Here is an 8158-nt window from a genome sequence, read left to right as displayed (position 1 = left end):
CGTAGCCAATTCGGCGAGGTGACGTTTTCTCCTTAAATTTATCCGACATGGACCAAGATACTCGCCATGTAAGAAAGGAATGGAGAACTGCGGTCATTGGCTCTACTTTCGGGTTGATGTAGTGAGTGAAGACTTTGACAGCAATGTTGCTTGTCGAACCGTGTATTGTAATTTGCTTGCCAAATAGTTGTTTGCTAGTGGTGTTTGTCGATGAGGGACTTTATCAAGTTGTTGCAAGCTTGTATGGTCGGAATGGAGTCAGAGTACAATCTGCTTCTTGCTGAATGCTCAATCCGAGACACAACTTTGTAGACACCTCACTCATCGTAGTGTGTTCACTTATCCGAAGTGTTGTGGTGTTTATCCAGCTGGTTCTTGTCGCAAGGAAGTCACTTACAGAAGTTGTGAAGGATTTTCGAAAGTGGTCTACCTTCAAGCGATCTCTGAATGATGTCGCTTGCTGAATCGGCTTGTATGCCATCTCGTGCTTTGCTAGAAGTCGTCTTTGTGACAATATGTCGTTGTTGTTTTGATTTTCTTGGGAGTTTTGATTTTCTTGGGATTGTTGCCTCTACTGGTCGATTTGTGTTGTATCGTTGTAGATCATATGGTTTTTTCACTCTTGTGTAAAATTGTTGTGTAGCAGCCAACAACCGGCAGTCAGAGCTCGAACACAGTAGAGGATCGCCAATAGTGTTAGTGGTGTCTCAAAAAGACTAAAAAACACCTACACATATCCACTCCTGACAATGAGAATGCCAGGGTCAGAGTTCAACCTGACTATTGTCGGAAAAGAAAGAGACAATACAAAGAATATAAATAGCTGAGACAATCGTTTGTAGAGTATAAATATTGCGTATAGTTTGTATTATGGCAAATAGCAACAACAATTCCTCATGCAGGAGGTGATGATCAGCTTATAACATCTGATGGTATTTCGACCTCAGTTGGAGAATAGTCAGAAAAAATTCATAGTCCCAGAAATGATGTTGTGGATAAGGCCACTACTACATGCCATTAGGGACAGTTATAATTGTCCCTACAGTTACAAAAGTATCCACTACTTGCTATTACAAAAGTATCCACTACTTGCTATTGCAACCCCCTCTTACTAGAGGTCTACTAACCCTCCTTGGTTGAGGTCCTTGTGGGTGGAGGAGTCATCCTCAACATTGCCCATTGACATGTGTCATGTTGTTCAAGATGTCTTTGGTCTTATAGATGGCAGGAGAGATGGGGTGGGAAGCAAGTGGGGAAGCGAAGCCGCACTTAGGGAGTGATTTATTACGGGGTACCGAGTGTCAACAGGAAGGGCTTCACTTTGGATACAGTGGGATTTTACTTTCTTCGAGGGAAGAACGAGAGGAAGGGCTACCGATGTAGAAGGTATGATCGGGAGTATGGTACTTGCACTAGAAGACACAGATTTGGATTAGCTGTAAAAGTGGATGAGGAAGCCTTGTTTGTTTTCAAGGGGGCAGATGCCTTGTTGGCCAGAAATAGCATGGGGCTGTAATTGCCAGTTGCCACTAGACCTGAGATACCAAAGCAGATTGAGAGAACTAAGATGCGACCCTCATTGGTTAGTGTCGTGCATTCGTGCCAATCAATTTGGCAGTCGACGGCCCAGCACCAAGTTCTGTCGAGAATGACCTGTTCATCCATGACATGTATAGGAATAACATAACATGTACTTGCCACATCATGGTTATTTATTACTCATATGGGTAATTCTACACAACCTATTGCAGGTGAGATCCTTCCATTCACAGTGCATACCATGACAAGCGTGGGCTCCAAGGTTATCGCAATTTTCAAGAGTTGCGTGCACATTTCACAGGATATAAGGTTGTGCTCACTCCAAGGTTGATGAAGGCCTCTGCTAAATAATTTCTCTCCCAGCACAACTGAAAATCTACTTGTACCCTAACAAGGGCAATGGTGAGATCTACCAGGGGGTTTAACTCTTCTACAGACGCCTTACAAATTGTTATTAACTTCGAGTTCTTTGTTGTAGCCTTCCGACCCCTAGCTTTCTCAATTGCTCCTTTTCACGATGGATGGCCTGCATTGTCTAGAGAGTCAGGGGAGCATAATAGCATTTAAGCTTGATGTCATTGATATATCCATCCATCTCAGTACCTTCGAGGGTCGCGATTCTGCATGACCCTTGTGGTGTTATTTACACGACCCATAAGGACCGATTCCTTGATAGTTCAATTTGTGCTTTGTGTTTCTCACATTGGTAGTAGTGCGAGATCATCATCCTTTAGATCTGTGTTTCACTGCAAACCACCTTTTGCGGCGTAATTTTTCAACTTTTATGCTATAGGCTACTCTTAACCTAGTTTCATCCACTTTTCCAGCTCAATCAGCCTTTCAGAAATCACCTCCTTGGACAATCGATCTCTAACCCACAACTCTCAAGCTTGGAACAATAAATTCCATTAGGATGACCACCTCCACCCCGAATTCTAGGTTGAAGGGATTGTAGTTAGTGGCGACCTTATACACCGTTCGATAAGCCCATAGTGCCACAGTAAGCTTATGTTCCTAGTTGTTATGATTGGCCTCAACCGTGCATGTCATCATGTGGCTCAAGATTTTGTTCAAGCTCTCGGCTTGGCCATTTGCTCTAGGGTAATAAGGAGTGGATTTCCTATGAAAGAATAGGAACTCACTCATTAAAATGCAGATTGTATAAATGATAAAATGTATTCCTCGATCGCTTGCTATTTCTAGTGGAATGCCAAAGTGCAATATCACACTCATACAGAAACTTGGCGCTTGTCCGTCTGCCTTCTTGGTGCCCTTGGCCTCCACCCACTTGGTGAAGTAGTCCGTGCCCACCATTCTGTATTAGACCTAAGTCCCTTTAGTTGCCGGACTGATGAGTCCCACGAAATCAATGCCCCAATTCTCAAAGGGCTGATCTGTAAGGACTCTTGTTAAAGGCATATAGTCCTGACTGTGGGGAATGGAAGCCCGTTGGCAAGGGTCACATACAGGGTTTGACAAACTCGACCGCATTGGCAAAGAGGGTTCTTCGCACCATAATTTTGCTTGCAATAGCTTACGGGGTGTAAGTTCCCCAATGAAGTGGCCACTTACAATGCTCGAATGGGCTTCATCCAATACCTCCACAAATTCATCCTCTTAGATGCAGGGGCACATTATCCTTCCTTGCCCATGCGATAGAGCTGGCCGGCTACCAATTGATAAGGAGCCGCATCCTTGATGAGTTTTCTGGCCCGATCCTTATTGAGGATCTTATCCCGAGGAAATCCGTTGGCCACGAAGTGTTCGATCTCCAGTGCCCATTTTGGTACTATATCAATAAGGAATAGTAGGGCATCCGAAAGATCATATTCCACTCTTGTGGTGGCTCTCCATTGGGGATATGGGACAGGTGGTCTGCCATAAAGTGCGTGTTCCCTTCCTCACAATGGACGATGAAATCAAACTGATAAGCATCCACCGTGTGATGCGGCTAGTCATCCATGGTTTATTGACCATGTAAAGGAGTGCCTGGTGATCTACAAAGAAGACAAACTTGTTTGCAAACAAGTAACGTGTGAACTTTTTGACCGCATAAATACCATGGCGAGTCCTTCTCGCTCCATCGTGATATAATTCATTTTGGCCTCATTAAGTTGGTGGCTTGCAAAATATATCGGGTAATCCAAGTTACTTGCCTGGTTGCGCTAATGCGCATCCTATTGCAAATTTCGAAGCATCGATATGGACATGAAATACTAGGTCCCAATTAGGTACTTGCAACATTGTGGTTGAGGCCAGGACAAGCTTGAGGGTTTCGTATAGGAGGAGTGGCATTCTTCCGTCCGGTAGAAGAATAACCAATAGTTTGTACAATGGGCAAACAATCTCGGCATAATTGTATATGAATCTATGATAGTAGCCTGTGTGATGAGTAAACCTTTGTACACTTTTTGCATTGGTGGGTGGGGGTACCTTTAAGATAAGTTTAATTTTATTATAATCTATGGAGATCCCATTCTTGGACACTACATGTCCTCAGATGACCCTGTGTTTAACCCAAAACTAGCACTTCAAAAGATTGAGGGAAATCTGGTAGAGACAACATCTTTTGAACACCAGTCTTAGGTACTTGAGATGGTCATCCCATTTGGGATGAATGCACATCATCTAAGCAAACCTCTAGGAAGTCCCTTAGGTATTCCTTGAATGCCATAATCATAAGCCTTTAGAATGTAACGAGGGTGTTAAAAAGCATCACCTTTGAAGCATAAACCCCCCATGGCAAAAGCAGTTTTGTGCTAGTCCTGCGGTGCAATGGACACTTGGTTATATCCCGAGAACTCGTCTAGCAAGCTATAAGCTTCCTTGCCATGGCGACCCTCTCCAAGAAATGGTCCATAAAGGGCAATGGTGGGTAGTGGTCCATGCAAGTTGTAGCATTCACTTTTTTGAGATCTACACATATCCCTTTTTTACCACTCTTTTTTTAGCACTATAACTATTGGGGACACCCAATCCGTATGCTCAATCTCATATATGAATCGTGTGTCGATCAACTTTTGTATTTCTTCTTGAACCATTGTCGCATACTTTGGATTCATAAGGTAGGGTCTCTGCCGCACCAGCCTTATGTCCTCCATCATGGGGATGGTGTGCTATACAACTTCAAGTGATACACCATTCATGTGGGTATATTTCCAAGTGAAGCAATCTTGGAACTCCTATAAGAGGGTAACTAGAGCTTCCTCTTGCTCAGGGGAGAGGTCATCAGCTATATAGACTGCTGGCTCAGGGTCTCTACCATCTGATGCAAGGTCCACTTCCTTGACCTTAGCCAGACCGTCATACCCTTGATGCTTTCCTTCTTCGGTAGTTCACTTGGCCTGATCAAGGATTATTTGGTGGTCTTGGATTGTATATGCCTTGAAGTGATTGGGGACTTGATGTAGATCAGCCTCCTCTTCCTCCACATCTTCCAAGACCCTTAGTGACAGCTTCTTCTTCATGGAAGGAGTCTTGGGGGTTTTGGCCTTTGCTCGATGGGGGCTCAGCTATATGTAGAAACATTTCCTCTGCTTCTAAGGATCTTAAGGGAGACTTGACTCTATCTAGCCTAGCTCCCTAATTAGTTGAGAACTTGTGGTGTGCAGTGACAAAACCCACATACCTCAACCAATGGAAGTCCGTCTTCACTTTCTGCACCCCCTTCGACCTCTTTTGTGCCCTGGGGATAATAATCATACCTAGGGGGACTATTTTTTCAAGCACCTAGGGATCGTGGGCCCCAATTTTGTGCCTATCGTCTCAGCCGCATCTATTGTAGCAAGGACATGCATCCAATTTTGTGACTGGGGCTCATGCAACGGAGAATACCAATGCTCAGCTCGGTCCGTCCTTCTCGTTACATGCTTGGAATACATTCAGGAAGGCGGCTCTCTTGGTAGTATCCAACTCATCGGCAAATAAGTTACCACAGCTAGGGGATGGTCCTTCCATGTTTGGAGGTCAACCTGGACGATTTGATCATCCTTGCAGAAATAGATCCTATTTGAGGACCAATCATGGACTAGTCTTCCCGCATGCATGAAGGGTCTTCCCAAAATAACATGGTAACCATTTAACTGCCCATGGAAATCCATTACCACGAACCAAACACCATAGGCGAGGTTGAAGGTTTTGATTGTAATGTCCCTAAACATCCCTCCCAGTTGGGCGGTTGCTTCGTTGGCTAATTTGATAACTAGGTTGGTGTTTTCGAGATCGTACCTTCCCCATTTAGCCCATCATTGTTTAGTATGATGTTGATACCAGCTTCTCCATCCAAGATTGCCTTGGCATTCTTGCTTTGGTAGGTAATTGGGAGCACGAAATTGGTGTTGTCACTCTCGAAGTAATGGCCTAGCTTATTAACTAGGATCTTCAGAAGGCCTGGTTCCTTTATGGGGACGTCCAGTACCTAGGTGGCCACCTCTTGGGGTGTGACCATTTGTTCGTTCATCTAGTTGGATAGGTCTCTCTAGAGGACATGATTCCCCTCAATAGAGCTGCTATATGCATTTTCACTCCTGCGAAAATGAAGGCAGCGAGCCCTGCTATATCTCGAGGTTGGGTGATGGGTTCTCAACCTTTTGATTGTAGTTTCTCAAAGCCATAAAAGGATGTAGGGTCTGCTTGCTGCCACCTAGTGTCCTCCTCAAACATCTTGTGCCTTAAGAGCGACTTCCTTGTCGAAGTGCCCTCCGATCCCTCCTCCTCTACCTTCTCTAGTGTAGGGGTGGCCTTAGGGGCCATGCTTGGGTTTGGTGGCTTGGGTGTATGGTATCCCTACCCTTACCGGTCCTAATCCTTTCCTCAAATCTTTCCTGGCATTCACGGACCAACTGCTGTGCCTCTTCAAGGTGTTGCTTGTAGGGTTCGGGTATTCACTGTGCACCATTGATCTTAAGCCTTGTTCTTGTGGCCATCCACCTATTGCATTTTTCTCATTCTCAAGCCAAGGGTCAGTTTGGCCCAACATCGACCAGGTACCTGCAGACAAGGTGGAAATGGAGGCAGTGGCGGTGTCCTCATCTAACCCGTTTTGTCTGATAACCTTATCCGATCCCTTTCCGATCTGGATGGCTCCTGAACAACTCTTTCCCTTAGATTGGGTTGAAGATGCCTTATCTCTCTCGGCCTATTTTTGAAGTTCCTACTCATTGCCCCCGCTTGTGCCCTAGTGATCACATTCAAGGATACCAATGAAACCTAGTCCCTTTCAATGCTCAACAGATTAATACCGGTCTAGGGTCCGAGGTCGCCTTTGGGGCTCGTCTCATTGTCTTAAAGAGGTAATTTATCCCATAGCCTGTGCATAACGGCACGCTTGTGCCAAATGTAGTTGCTGAGGGCAAGAGTTGATTCTCTTTATAGACCTAGACTTTCACGTAGCTCAGAAAGCTTTGAATGACTTGAAATGTAGTCATATTGGACCATTGCTTCATGGAGATAGATGCTAAGTGAATGGACTATCTATTGGCCACTTGGATCATTGTGTCATGTGTTACAAGGGCAAGCTAGTTTGACACCCTAAATTCTGTGTTGCACCCGATTAAATGCATTCATGGAGTATAAAAATTTTCACTTTTTGAATTAAAAAACCCCTTATGTATGTATATTTTCTATAATGCCATAAAAATATCAAACCCCTTCTGTTGATCACACGTGCTATCTTACATATTTCTTAGTGGTCCCCCTAGGTATTGGACCATAGTGTGGGGAGGGATTAGATGACATCATTCATGCACTAAAGAAGGTGATAATTTTATAGTTCTTGCTACATCTGAGGAGAATGAGCAGGATGAACCAAACTTTGTGTTACAATGTATAAACCCAAACATAAGGTGAAAGAAGCATTTTAGATAATTGGGGACCAATCTATGAGAAGTGGGAAGTAGTGATTGGGGCTATTTGGTATGAAAAGTCATCCAAGAAAGGAGAATATTAGATAAGAAGCGACAGAGTTTGTCTACTCTCATCTAGTTAGAGCTATTAAGTTTCAAATGCAAGTTGTGCCTAGAGGAAAAGAAAGGTAAAAGGGTCTCCAAAAAGGATGTAGACATATGAGCACATCATGGGATATCTTGCAAGCATCAAGGACTGAGCTAGCTTTGTCACGGGAAAAGTCATCATAACTTGGTCATTTCAATTTGAAGTAGAAATTGAGCGTTGCATCACTAGCCTCTGTGTCACATCGAATCTAACCTTATTGAAGATGATTTGCACAGTGCCAAGTTTAAGAAACATGAACCTATAGTATTCAATAAATCTCAATAATAACAATTATGGTACATGGAAATATAGAATAGAAGCATCCTTGTTCTTCAACATAAATGGAATATATGTTTATGGCATAGACCAATAGATAATGCACACACTAATCCTACAATTGCATAATCATAACAAGCTTGGGACAAAACTGACAAACTTACATATCACTTAATCAAATCACATGTACAAGGCATAATGATAGGACAAATAAACACAATCAAAACATCAAATGTAGCATAGGACAAGTTTGCAATCCTGTATATCAAAATTCATGTTTGCAAGTTATACTCAATGAACTTGGAGAAGGTTATGACAACCTAGTGCAGAGCATAGCCATTTAAAAGCAAGT

Source organism: Dipteris shenzhenensis, chromosome 26 (assembly GCF_047967505.1).
Source record: "Dipteris shenzhenensis isolate YYH24624 ecotype China chromosome 26, Dip_SZ_1.0, whole genome shotgun sequence".
In the NCBI taxonomy this organism is placed as follows: Eukaryota; Viridiplantae; Streptophyta; class Polypodiopsida; order Gleicheniales; family Dipteridaceae; genus Dipteris; species Dipteris shenzhenensis.
This window is presented reverse-complemented; position numbering follows the sequence as displayed.